This window comes from Neopsephotus bourkii, unplaced genomic scaffold, assembly GCF_033783945.1.
Source record: "Neopsephotus bourkii isolate Nb327-2 ecotype Australia unplaced genomic scaffold, CSIRO-AGI_Nbou_v1 NB_1542, whole genome shotgun sequence".
Taxonomy (NCBI): domain Eukaryota; kingdom Metazoa; phylum Chordata; class Aves; order Psittaciformes; family Psittacidae; genus Neopsephotus; species Neopsephotus bourkii.
This window is the reverse complement of record NW_026902018.1, coordinates 3,049,428-3,063,050: the sequence shown is the minus strand read 5'-3', so window position 1 is coordinate 3,063,050 and position 13,623 is coordinate 3,049,428. Positions and strand designations below refer to the sequence as shown.

Here is a 13,623-nt window from a genome sequence, read left to right as displayed (position 1 = left end):
CCCCCTGGATCCCGTCCCTTGGATTTATAGTGGGAAATGGGGAGGGGGGGGAGCAGAGGACCCGCACCTGCGGGCGGGATGAGGGGGCCGGGTTACAGCTCTCCTGCCTTCCCGTTAACAGGCACCGGGGGTGATTCGGAGGGGGAAACACACAGGGATGGGCTGAGAGCGTCCCAAAGCCACGCTTGTCGATGGGGACAGGAGGGGCTGAGGGGGCCGCTCCCACATCCCGGGTGGGCTCGGAGCCCCGCTCCGGGACGGGTCCCGCTGGACTCAGCCCCGGGATGGAGGAATCCTACCGGGATAACGGCCCCGAGCCCCCCCCCCGGCTTCCTGCCAGGCCCTGGAAGCTCGGCTCCCTTCCTGTCCCCTCCGGTCCCACCCGGGTCAGCCCCGGGCCCCAGCGTCCGGCGGCGCGGAGCTCTCCAGGGTCCTGAACCGTGCGGGCCCGTCCCCTCCCTCCTGGCCCCGCGGGCACCGGGCACGGCTGCCCTCCGCCCTCCCCTCCTTCTGTATGGCCTTCCTTCCCCCTCGCTCGCTCTTTCCCGCTCTGCTTTTCTCCTGTTATTTTCTTATTTTCTTTATTTTAAATATTTTTTCGTTTATCTCCTTTTTTCTCGTTTTTTTTTTTTTACTTTTCTAAAACCCTTTCTCTTTTTCTGTTTTTCCGTTTGTTCTGTTTTTTTTTCTTTTTTTAGTTTTTTTTAGCCGTTTTTCTCCTTATTTTTTATTATGCTTTTCTTTTATTTTTAATTATTTTTAGTTTTTTTTCAGATTCTTTTTTTCGCAGTTCCTCTCCTTTTAGTTTTTTTCTCCTTTTCTTTTTTGTCTCTCAAATCTCTCCCCTTCTCTCGTTCTCTTTCTCTGTCCCCTCCCTCCTTTATTCTCTTTCTCTCCCCCTATCCCGTTTTCCTCTCTCTGTCTCCCTCTCTTCCTCTCCCGGCCCTCCCCGCGCTGTTTTTCGTTTCCCCCTCTCATTTCACACACATCCAACCCCGATCTCTCCGTCTCTCTCTGCTTTTCTCTCCTTTCCCGTTTCTCTCCTCTCGCAGGAAGCCACCTTTGCCAGCGAGACCGGAATTTCACCAACAAGGCGTTACCGCAAGCAGAGGCTCACCGGATTCCCCCCCCTCCCGGTGCCGGACAGACGTGACCTGCTCAACCCCGACGGGGACAGCGGCTCTGCCGCGGGTCGGCACCGACGGGGGCTCCATGGGGTTTTCCCTCTTACAGCGGCTGCGATTAGAACCGAGACCCCGAGTGCGCGCCCGCCCCGAGCCGTGCAGGAGCGGGGGGGGACCCAGGCGGCGTGGAAATGAAGAGGCAAAGCCCGAGCTCACGGGAGGTGATACTCGGACACGTCCCTCCTGCACAAACACCCCCATGCCCCTCCCGGCACCGCCTGCCTGGAGCCTCGGGCAGGGCTCACCTGCCTACCCCAGCCCCGACACCGCGGGGAGGGCCGGGGTTTGCTCCTGCCCGCCTGTGCGGCTCTTTGTCTGCCTCGTCCTCTCCTGCTCACACTCACGCCCCTTCCCTGAGCTCACCCTCCGACCCGCACGGTCCCTTCGTGTGTGTCCATTTATGTGCATGTATCCCACTCATGCACACGCTTCCCTGCACACACCTAAACCTTCTTCCCCTCTGCCTCCCCGGTTCTCAAACACAGCCCTAGGGCAGGTTACATGCACACACACACAAAACCAGCCCTCACAACACCCATGTCGGCAGCTCTTCCTTCCTCATGTACCCAGGCTCTGTGGGAGCTGACAGTGTCCCTCAGCCCCATCTTTTTTCTACCAGGAGATGAGGTTTTCCTCTCTATGTAGGCAGGAGGAGAGAGCCCTTCCTGGGGTGGCCTTAGGGCCATGAATGGACTCCAATGCCCATTTCACAACCAGGGACACCTCATGCTGGGCAGGGGTGTTGAAACTTCTCCATTGCCTCAGGAAAGGGGGAGACTGTGCCTGAGACCTCCCTAACCTCATCAGGTGCCCAATGTGCAGTGAGGCTCCTGGACTGTTATTGTCACCCGGGCACAAAGCCATGCTGCTTCCTTCTCCTGTCTCTCCTTCTCCTCCATCCCCACTTGCTTCCATTGTCAAGCCCTCACTAGAAATGCACAACCTGCCTCTAAACTTAACCACAATCAGGACCACAAAAGCAGCCCCATGTGCTCTGGTCAAGGGATCTCCTATTAGTACCTGGGTATCTGGGGCTTCCCAAGGTGTGAAAAGAGAAGACCTGGCAGCAGGATGCTGTATAGGACCATGAAGTAAGGTGGAAGGTTTAAAGGGGAGCGAGGTCCCTGTGGGCTCTTGGTTTCTTTCCATTATTCTTTAAATGCTTTTGCTGTTGTTGTTGTTGCTTTTGGAGCAGGGCAAAAACCATCATGGGGGAGCACAGGTTTAGCTTTGACATTGGAAGCCACTTCTCACAGCTGGAGGTGGGGATGGACAAGGGCCAGCCTTGGAAGGGCTTCTCACCTCAACCAGCATGTGGGATCCAGCCTTGAAGATGTTCCTCAGGGCAGCAGCACTTCCAAGGAGACCTCCATCCACCCAGGCCTTGCTGCAGGTGAGTCCTGGAGCATCCTGTGTGTGGGGATGATTTTAACCCTTGCAGTACCTGGGTGGTGAAAGAGTCTCCTTGTCCCCAGCACTGGGGCTGACTGGGCACTGCTCAAGGCCAGGTTGGACAGGGTTTGGAGCAACCTGCTCAAGTGGAAGGTGCCCTGCCTGTGACAGGGGTTGGAACTGGGTGAGCTTTAAGCTCCCTTGCAACCCAAACCATTCTGTGAGTCTGTGATTCCATGTTTTGGGCAGCTTCCTATGTGGGCTCATGTCAGTGAATTTGGCAGGGAATTCAGGTGAGGCTGATGTGGGCTTGGTTATTATGAAAAGACAAGGTGTCTGCATGTTTATATGGAAGTGTGAAGGTACTGCACGTGTATGCACACATATCCCCCTCTCCCCAAACCATGCAGGTCAAGCCTGGGGTGCAAACCTTCCCCTGGCACCCCACATCCTGCTCACACAGCCTGGAGTGCTTCTACCCACTTGCACACCCATGTGTGCTCACATGCATGGCTGTGGGTGCAGAGGGAGCGGCGTGTCCCTCCTGTGCCCCCCTCGATCCCATCCCAGGGCAGCAATTAAAGAGGCCGTTTTCTCTCAGCCTGATTCTGCATTTGAAAGCCAGGGTGAGGATTAAATGGGGCAGCGGCAGCTTCAGGTCTTTGGCTCGCAAATGCTTTGTGCAACTTCCCTGGACTTCAGCAGGGACCGCATGCACAGAGCTGGGAGCAGCCCCTGGCCCTGGCTCTTCGTTTCTTTGCACTGGTGCATGAGCAGAGATGAACAGAGAGAGCAGAAGGCTGCACCTCCGAACTGTTCGGTCACTCCTCATGCAGAATTGTTCTTTGTTTTCCCTCGCATCCACACCTCTAACCCGGCGAAAACCAGGCTGCAACCTGCAGGCAGCAGTCCTATGGCGAGCCTGCTATGATTCCTTTCTTTCTTCCTCTTCTTTTCCTCTCCAGAAACATAAGGGATAAACACAATCATTTCAAAGAAGCGAATGCTTCCCACCGGAGGAGCCAACAGGGACCTGCCGCGAAGTCCTGGTACGGTGTGTCACTGACACTGATTCAATCTGACACCCGGGTGTCTCCAAAGCCATCACATTGTATGCTGCAAATGTATATTAACATTAGTATGCATTGGCACAATATGGATCCATTATTCCAAATGCTTATGAGAACTAGGTGCTGCATAGGAGCAGCTGCTGCTTTTTAAGCCTCAGAGCATCAATAGATTCATAGATTTTAGGGCCAGAAGGGACCCTGGTGATCATGGAGTCTGACCTCCCATGGAGCATGAGCCTGGTAATTTCTGCATCCAGCCCCATCACTCGTGGATAAGCAGCAGCTTCCGCTGTGAAAGGCACCAGCTCAGCGATGGAGAAGTTGATGTCTCCCCCTTTTAAATCTGTTCCCTCCTTTTATCACTCTCCTCATTAATCTTAAAAGGGAAATCCTTAATTTCAAGGCTCAGCCTGTGTAGGTCCAACTTCCCACCACTTGGTCCTCTCAGGTCCCATCTTCCCTCCCTTCTTCTGTACCAGATGATATTTTCCCCCTGTTGTTGAAGTAGTGGCTACATAGGAGAAAAGAAACGTTCCAGTGTCCTGGAATGTTGGCTGCTAAAGGATTAGTCCTTCTTATGGAAAGGAATGGTACCTGGGAAATGTTCAAATGCGGGGTCATCCTTTGACTGTGAACATTTAGTCTTTGTTTAAAAAAGTGCCAAACTGTATAAATGCATTTTGCAGCAAAGGAGCGATGCTGGAGATGGGTTTTGGGTTAAATTGCTTGTCTTGCTCCCAGAAAATGACAGAAGAGAAGAGAATGAAAATCCATTAAATCAATGAAACAAAAAGAGCTGAAAGTCCTATGTTACGGTCACAAAACCCCTCCACATCAACACCTCCTCGCTGATGGAGATGGGCAGTTATCATTCAAACCACCTCTGATCCCCACACCACCAGTGAAATCTGGGTCAGACTCAGAGCCTGCCTTCCTAAAGGGGTTTGTTCCATTGGTGTTCCCCCATTTCCCCTTCACTTTAGGGATAGCAGCTCTGTCCCCCGTTGCCTTCCCATCCTGATGCCATCAGATGAGTGGTTGCATGCGTGACACTGGGCTGTCTGCAGAAGCATGTCCTGAGTGTTGGTTCCTCAGCCTTTCTGGAAACCTCATGATGGGACCATACATCCAGTCGCATGCCCAGCTTTTAAAGCAGAAGCTAGCTGAAAGGGGCTTCTTTTTTTTCCAGCAACATGACCTTGTGCTTGCTCCTGAGCACATGGGATAGGAAGGGTTAACAAATGCAAGGCGTTATTTGACAGGGAAAATGGTATAATTTGATGTTCCTCAGTTTGACCCTCATGAGCTACCTTGGGCTGATGCAACGCTATGAGCTGAAGTCACCAGGTAGGCATGGGGGAAGAGACAACCTCACCACGGGGGCTTTAGATATGGGGAGTGGAGGGGTACAGCAGTGGACACAGAGTCTGCAGGGATGGGAGAACTTCCATGTGGTTGTATGGACTGGGGAGTGCGAATGAAGCTGGGATGGGGAGCTGAGCTGGGACAAGACAATAGACCTCTCCTGTGCCCTTGTTTGGAGTAACTCCCAGTTCCTGCCCATGCTTCAAGATGGAAAGATGCACTTCAGCATTCCCCAGGGAATGTCTTGGCTGACCTCAGGAGTTTTTTATCTCCTTGCTGAGATGACATGATGCTTTTGATAGCGTTTTCTACATGAAACAGCTAGTAGAAGACCAACATGAAACCAACCCCTTTTCATATCCTCAGGTGAAGGTAGCAGAGGCACGATTTAAGACAATCTATACTTCTTGCAATGAGTTATCCTTGGAACTCTGCTGCACGAGCTCAGTGGAAATGAACAAGCTCATAGGAGAGAAATTCCTTGAAGGATGTTAGGAACATTGAACCCACAGCTGGCTCCGGTGATACCAAAGAGCATTCCTTTGTGCAGGCCTTCCTCTGATGTTCTTCCCCAGATGATGGCTCCTTGTCTTTCCTGGTAACAGCATTCGGAGTGAGGTCCTTTCCTTGGTTCCCTCCTCCTTTGCTCTTACAGGATGTTCAGTTTTCCTTCAGCTCAGTATTTTGTCAAGATCTGAGAAAATAAGGAACGATTGTATTCCTCAAAAGGATGTCTCCAAGCAGGTCTCTTCCTATCCCACCTTGCATGAATAGCTGCTTTCTTGGCTGCTAAGCTGAATCTTGGTTTGCCTTTTCTGTTCCATTGCTTGGCTAATGTCACAGCAGACATATCCCTCACCTTTCATAATCTCTGACAATGATGAGAGGAAATGAAAAGAGATTATTTAGTATCATTTTTTCCCCTTCTGCTGGACGTTTCATGTAGGAAACACTTTCAAAGAAGAGGGATGAATCGCACAACCACAGAAATTAGAGATGGAAAAGACCTTTCAGGTCAGCCAGTCCATTTCCTTGTGAGTGCAGCAGGATTCTTTTCAAGGGCTTTGTCCAGTCTGAACCAACTTGAGCAAGAAAGCTTCAGCTGAAGTCCATCCCGAGGTGGCTGTAAGCTGGAAGAGGGGTGGTTTTCAGCCGAGTGGGATCTGAGTGATCCTAAACTTTGTTCCAAGGGAGATGTGGATCTCATCCTGAGGAGATGCTGCAGATCTGAGTGCATGAAGCAGCCGGGTGCTCTTTGCTGGAGCTGGCCCCTGTCCCACCCCAACAGCAAACCATGGGTTATTGCATGGTGCAGATCCCAGGGGTGTGCAAGCTGCGGTAGCGTTGCTATGGGGTGATGGACAGCAGATCTGCTGTGGCTTGTTGGGTTGGAAGCCAAGGGCCCAAGCTGGGTGGCCATGGGGCCACCTTGAGCACCTTTCAGAAGCTCCATTCCTCAGTTTCCCCTTGCTTGTTTGGCTGGCTGGGCTCTCTGCTGCTCGGGGCTCCGTGCATCGGGCCAGCACAATTCATCCTATGAATGCCGAAGAAACCATTCCCACCATTCCTAAGCTCGGAATTCAGTATCCTAGGCCACCTTCCCAGCTGTGGAAAACCTTCCTGGAGGTCAAGCTCCAATTAACTGACAATGCAGGAAGAAAGAAAAGGGAAAAGATATGCTCAGACATTTCATCTCCACTTGGAGTCACTTCACACGCAGCCTCGGGGCTCTCAGCCCAGCTCCACATGCCTCCAAACCCCCACTGATGTGTGAGCAACTGGGGGACATGTGAACCCAAATAGCTGCTATTTGGGTAGCAAATAGGAAACTACAGAAAACTGCTCCCCTTTTCCCAGGGAAGGAAAGGGGGAACAGGAAAAGCAGGGAAGGAAAAGGGAAATAAAGTCTTAGTGATGTTGATGTTCAAAGGAAGCTCCGGCGCAGGGATTTGCTGTTGAACACAGAATTTGGGCTGTGTGAATTCCCCTTTTCTTACAGCGTGACTCTGTAAATCCTTATACTTACTTTTTTGGGGTCGTTTTCACCAGACAGGATGTCACCGAGCATGGGATGCAGGCAAGAAGGGCCTTTCTAATTAACCCAGGAGGGAGAGCATCCTTCTCGCCTGCTCTGACCCCACACTGTCAGGGATGGAGCAGGATTGCCAGAGCTCACCTAGAAACGGTGCCTTAATCCCGCTCCCCAAAATCCCCGACCCCTGATCTGCACAGAGACAACCGTTTTAAAGAGACAGTGCCACGACATGCCACCTCCTTCTCTTAAGTGGTCACCTGCCAGCTTCGACTGAAGGCGTAATTACCATCCTTGAGGCCTGATCCATCTTATTCCCCTTGAAGTCTATGAGGAAACCTCCCCGACTCTGCTGGAAGCAGCGTTAAGATCCTCCCCCCCTTCCCAATCTCTTTTCCCAGGATTTATCTCCTTGCGAGGATGGAGGATCTACCCAGTGCTGCGGCCGGGGATGGAAGGGTCCGCAGGGAAGCATTGCCTTGGGGAGCTGGTGAGAGGGAGAGAGAGAAGAGCAAACACAGGTCCATTAATCCGCAGTTAGTCTGCCTTTTTTGTTAGGGAGATGAACTTGATGAGTTAATTAAGCCACAGCCTGTAAAACCAGTTTATTTGCATAGCAAACTCCTGGGCCAGTGCGCTGTGAGCGGGCATAGACGTGCAGACAATTCCAGGGAAATTACAGCCTCATTAATATGCTAATCTGGTTGCAGGCCTGGAACGAGTTTTGGGTTTGCGGTGCTTGATGAGGGGGGGGGTCCGGGGGGGTTGTTGCTTAGCAACCCTTTCCTCCAGGTAACCCTTCTCTTCCTTGCCCTTGATATCCCCCAAGGATTGCCAGGGAAGGAGGGGGGGCTCTGCTGTCACGCAAGGGTGAGCCAAGTGAAAGGAGAAGATGGGGAGGGGGGGCTGGAGCCTCTTATAGCACCCAGGCACACACCCCTGGACAGCGGTTGGTGGATGCACATCTTCCCCCCCCCCCCCAAACTGGGGTATGGAGGAGATGGTTGCGGATGTCTGTGTGCACACATGGAGGTGGGCATGGGGCTGGTGAGGAGCGCTGCAGCCTCCCAGCATCCAAGATCCTGGCCATCAGTGGTCCCCAGCCATGTGTCCTTATGGCTGCTTCCTCCTGAGGGTCCCAGCGACCTGCAGTGATCACCCCTTGGTTTATGCTACCCAGCCCTTTGCTGAGCATCCCTCTCCATCAAGCGGTGCTTCTCCAGACTGCCCTTCCCGTGTCTCCTGCCAGCTGCCCCGTGTCCCTGAGTGTCCTCCCAGAATGGTGCAAGCCCAGTGCTCCTTGCCTATCCCTGTTTCCTGCAGCACTGGTCAGGATGTGAACACCAGGCATCAGACAGGGGGATGCAGCACCTCTGCCCCATCAGCCCCTGCAGCTCCTGGAGAGCCCCATAAGGCAGGAAGGGGACTGTGTCTCTGCCCCAGGTTGGCTGCACTATTGAGACCTTCCTCCTGCACCTTAACCTGTAGTGACACATCATGAGAGCAGAGCATACCTCCTTCACCCATCCCATCACCAGCTACCAGGAGAAGGGATGTGCCCTAGGTGTCTTGGAGTCCCACGGTGCTGGTGTCCACCAGCCTTGGGCCACACAGAAAAGCAGCACTACAGCTCCTGTCTTGCTGTGGAGGGAGAGGCTGGATTAGGAGATGTTCCACAACCCTTCTAGACTGCTTGGCTCTGTGGTGAGCTGGGGCTCTCTGGTGGAGCCTGACTGAATGCCAAAGCTTTGTGACTTTCTTCCCAAGCACTGTTGTCTCTGTTGTGGTGCTCTCGTAATCCGGAGGTGATGGGCAAGGTCCAAGGCTTTTCAACCAGCTCTCCCAATAGCCCATCCTTTGCCATGCTCAGCATCTGCAGACACCTCAAGGTGTTGTGTGGGTGCAGCCAGCCAGCCAGCCACCAAAAGCTCTTTAAGTTAGACCCAGTTCCTGCAGAACAAGGCCAGAGCTGGAGACTCAGGGCTGATGGAGATGTCTGGGTCAGATCCATGCAGTGCCTCTGTCTTTAGACCATTCTCCACCACTGAGCTCCTCAGTCCACATGAATCTAGGCCTAGCTGCAGTAGGAATTAGATGCCTGAACAGCTTTGAACCTGGGGGCCCTTTGCTGACCAAACCTGGCTTGTTCAACGAGAGCTTATGCTGGAATGGATGAGGCTCTTTTCTCTCCATAGCTTTGCCTTGTGATGCTTGGAAACATCCACTCTATTCAGTCGCCAAGCCAAAAGCCCTTATTTGAAGTGTGAACAAATATGCCAGGCAACAAGTTTCTGCATCAGCTCTTTTCCTGCCAAAAAGCACTCCTGACTTCTTCTTCAGAGGCTGATGCCCTGGCTCGCTGCTGGAGACACCGATATGAGGAAGGGAACTGTTGCCTTCCTACCTTGGGAGTCCCAGTCTCCAGGGCTATCCCTCCGTTAACCTTCATGAGCTCAAATATTTATTATTCCTATTACCCTGAAATGTGCTAAAAAGATGAAAAAAGGAATTAACGTGCCAGATCTTGCATCCACCTTTTAGCTTATTACAGTGCTAAAGCAGTATTAACATTTACAGTATATGAGCTCTTCTTTGCTTGTGCCTGAGGCCAGGGGGTTTAAGCCAGTGCCGAAGTTAATAGCAAGCGCTGGTTAGAAAAAGCCCATTATATCATAAAGTTGGAATTTCACTTGGGCAGTGGCCACTGGCTCTTTCCCATCGGGATGCAGTGCCATCCTCTCAATCCTTTTCTGCTCCGCTGCCTGCTACAGCTCGTTCTCCCTCTCATATTCAAACAGGAACAGAATGGGGTGGAAATGGTGGTTTTGTTCTCAGCGCTGGTGAATTGAAGGGCATCACGTTTGCCAGAAGATAATTGGTTCAGACTCTGGCCAAGAAGCCTCATTCCCTCCTGGATTGATCCTAGGATGTGCCATGCGGTTGGAGGTATTTCTGGGTCCTGTTCCATCTGCTGCGTTGGACACGTCAGGCTCCTCCTTTACAGCTTGAACATATTGATTCGTCTACCATACATGTGTTCTGCTTAAGGGTGACTTTATGAGCATCTTCTGTCTCCCATGAGGAAGGATCAGCCTGTAGAAGCATGTGAGGAGCCCCGTGGTGCAGCGGCTGCAGCAAGGTCTGTTGGAGTGCCTGTTGGGGAGCATGGCGTTACATGGCAGTGGTGATGGGGCAGATGTGTCCCTGCCTCAGAGATACTCTCCCCATACACCTTGTCACCCTGAAAAGCCCTGGCTCTTGAAACCAGTTCATGCCCCCAAAGAGAGAGGATCCTGTGGCTACCAAAACTCATCTGACTCTGCCATGGACCAATTGTTGGGGCTTCAATCTAACCAAAAGGCTGAACGTCCACTTGACATACAGTACCTTTGCTCACACCTCTTAATTTCACCAGGATTCAAGCAAACACCCACAGCCCAAGGAAGAACATTTCTGCCTTGGTGCACTCATTCCATTGAGATAAGTCTCCCAGCCTTGAAGGCAATGGATGTCAGGGCCCTGTGGGTGATAACAAGCTTCAATAGCTCTGACCAGCCTCACCTGGGGTCTCCTTCCACACCCTCTGCCCATGGGCAGGAGGTCTATTTAAGCCCAGGCCTGGGCCTTTGCTGTCTTCCTGGGCTTTGCTTCAGCCTTGTCCATGTCTGGCTATAGACCCTTTTGATGTGGACCTGCTGACTTCCCAGCTTGGACCTCTCTTGTCACCATGGACCTGTCTGGTGGTTGCTGGCTGGTGCTCCTGGATGTGACTTGTATTTCCAACCTGATGTCCAACCTGCCTCATTGCCATGGACTTGCTGCTGGCATGGGCTCACCTTGCTCAGATGGGATGGGATGGAGCTTGCTGTGCCCAGGTAATGGGGTATCCTCAGCCCAGACAGCAGGGGTTTGAGATTGGCACTGATGAATTTGCCTTTGCTGCATTTGAGGCTCAGCTGGTTTTCCCTTAACCACAAAGAGTGTTGAGGTTATTGCTGGTTTTGGAATTCAACGCTCCTCCTCTGATCCTGTCCAAGTGATCTCATTGAGGAAGAGTTTGTATAGAGAAGGTTTCACCTTTAGGAAACCAAATCCTACTTCTATCTCTCCCTGTCCTCAGTGCACACCAGATGACTGGCAAATTCAGAGCACTATGTCCTGAAGAACAAGGTTTCTGGAGGGTTTGCTCTCTCCTTTTATTTAGCAGGCAGCTGGTTTTGAACTCAGCATGTGTGGAGATGTGGGATGATAGCAGGGTGATGCTGGGACAGTGAGTCCCATCAGCACAGGAGAGCTCACACCAACCTGAGCACCCTTTCCATCTCCTAGCCTGGTGCTTGATGCCTTCTGTAGTTCCAGCTCTGGCGATGGTCCTTTGGAGCAGTGCCCTAGTGCTGGTATCTATCAGAGGACCTTGGTGCTTGCTGGGGACCTGATGTTCCTTGCTTAAACCAATGTACAAAGTGTCAACACTACGCTGAGCCCACTTGGTGGGATCCAGGAACTGCACAGAGCCCTTGGATGTGGGGAGCAATGAAGAAACCAGGTCTCAGCTTTTTGGGTTCTCTCCTCTTTGTTTTCTATCAGAGCCACACAGACTCTCAAAGCAGAACTGAGCCCTATTTGGAATTCAGAGGGCACCATCGGCCCATGACATTGGCAGGGAGTAAATAAATACCTCCTTTGAATGAGACAGGAGTGATGTGCTGCTAGGCTCATTCAAGGTCACATCTGTAAATATGGGATGGCGGCAGGAAGCAAATCCAAACTGGATCCTTGCCTTCCTGCAGGGCAACCTCCCCCCTGCTGCAGGCACTCCCATGCAGGATAGGGCCTGGGGAGATAGCAGTGCTGGGTGCATATCGATGTGTGCAGCTGAATGGGACTGTTTGGGAGTGTGTGCAATGGGTTTTGGAGGTCTCTGGTATTTGCATGGTGTGTGACATCTAGGCATTATAGGAATGCCAAATCCTGGTCTGGAGGCTGCCTCAGCACCCTTGGTACCCAGCAGGTTTCAATGTGGCTGAAGGGTTTTGGTTTATCTGTGCCTTTCCCAGGGAAGGATCCCTGTTCCTGGCATGTCCACAGGTCTGTGGATGTGTCCAACCATTTGCCAACACACAGTTCACCCATTCAATGCACTTTGCAGATCTCCTCCTGCACCATTCCTTCCCTCGCCTTCTTGGGTGTAATGCTCTTCCAGGGCTGTGCCCATAGTCCCCATCTTCCCTTTCTCCATCCCACGTGTTTAACCTATGGGAGAAGCAACCAAAGAGGCAGAAGCCAACAAAACCCCATCACCCTTGCTCTGGCAAGAGCCCTTTCCTCCCGTGCCAAGGCTCAGACCCCAAGTCCAAGGCTGCTCAGCTCTGTCTCAGCAGCGCTCCTCACCCTTAGATGAATCCTGGCATTTGCAAAGTTATTATACCTCGTTATGGATTGGATTTTAATCTAGTGTAAATAGTCCTACCATTATAGTGTCATAAGAAGCAATTAGCCCCCCTGCTTGCTTCTATGCATGAGGGGAAAGCTCTAATATCATGGAACTGTGAGGGCTTGATGGGGCTTCAGCCTATGTACATGGATGCAGGTGGAGGGGTCTCTCTCATGGCAGTACCTGTTCTGTGCCTGCCAAAGAAGCCCCCTCTGTGTCCTTAGGAGGTCTCCAAAGCGAACATCATTGGGTTCCGGGGTGGATTTCATTGTGGGATCTCTGCCTTTCACTGGGTGTGCTCTGTGGCACAGCTGGAAACCTTCTTCCAGAGGATGGTTGTGGTTCAAGCAGATGATAAATCGTGGTTTCCTTGCCTTGCCCTTACCCCAGTCACAAAGGGGATTATCATCCGCAGGGGTGAAAGGCATCTGGAGTCCAGTCCCTGCCTTGCCTCGGGGTGGTTATTTCCAATCTCTCCAAAGCTTTTCCTCCTTTGCCTCGTGGAGGAAATCCATTATCTGCAGCTCGTGCTTATAAACGAATCCCACCTTCCCGTGTCACCTGGAGCCGGGCTGCGGAGCCGGGCGAGCCTGGGCGCTCACGTCAGGGCTGTCCCCACTGGGTAATGTTGCATGATTAATAACAACCCCAGGTTAATGGGGTTTTAATGTTCCTCCAGCAGCGGGGAGGGGGGTGGTGTTCTCAGGCATCGAGCAGAGGCTTTGATCTTTGTTTTAGGGAGGGATCGAGGTGGCTTTGTGTTCGGTGCTGTCTGTGGGCATCACAGCATGCGTGGGTTGAGCATCACAGGCAGAGCCGGATGTGCCCCGGGGTTGGGAGTTGTTCCTGAGTGATCACGGTACAGTGCGTGATGGGCATAAGCATTAAGTGCTGTCTCCAGTGCTGGTATGGGGATCCCCACACAGAGCAGGGGATGCGAGCACAGCTCAGCCCAAGGAGCAGTAACATCCATTCTTACACCATTTCCAGCAAAAAGGGGCTCCCTGCACCATGGATTTAGCAGGGAAAAGGCTTTTCTTTCCCCTCAAGGATGGGAAAGGACCCAGGTTGCACATGGAGGGGCAGCATGGCTGGGCATAGGGGCCCGAGGTTCATCCCTCGTTGTCCCTGGGGTCCTGGTCACAG

At 52.3% G+C, this 13,623-nt stretch overlaps 1 long non-coding RNA gene across 1 annotated transcript; it reads left to right on the top strand.

Moving 5' to 3' along the window:
- Window positions 1-1,903: 1,903 nt before the first annotated feature.
- On the top strand, window positions 1,904-4,479 carry LOC133221514 (uncharacterized). Its single transcript, XR_009728017.1, has 3 exons — window positions 1,904-2,275; window positions 2,380-2,577; window positions 3,542-4,479. It is a non-coding gene; the product is annotated as an uncharacterized LOC133221514 (long non-coding RNA).
- Window positions 4,480-13,623: the final 9,144 nt, after the last annotated feature.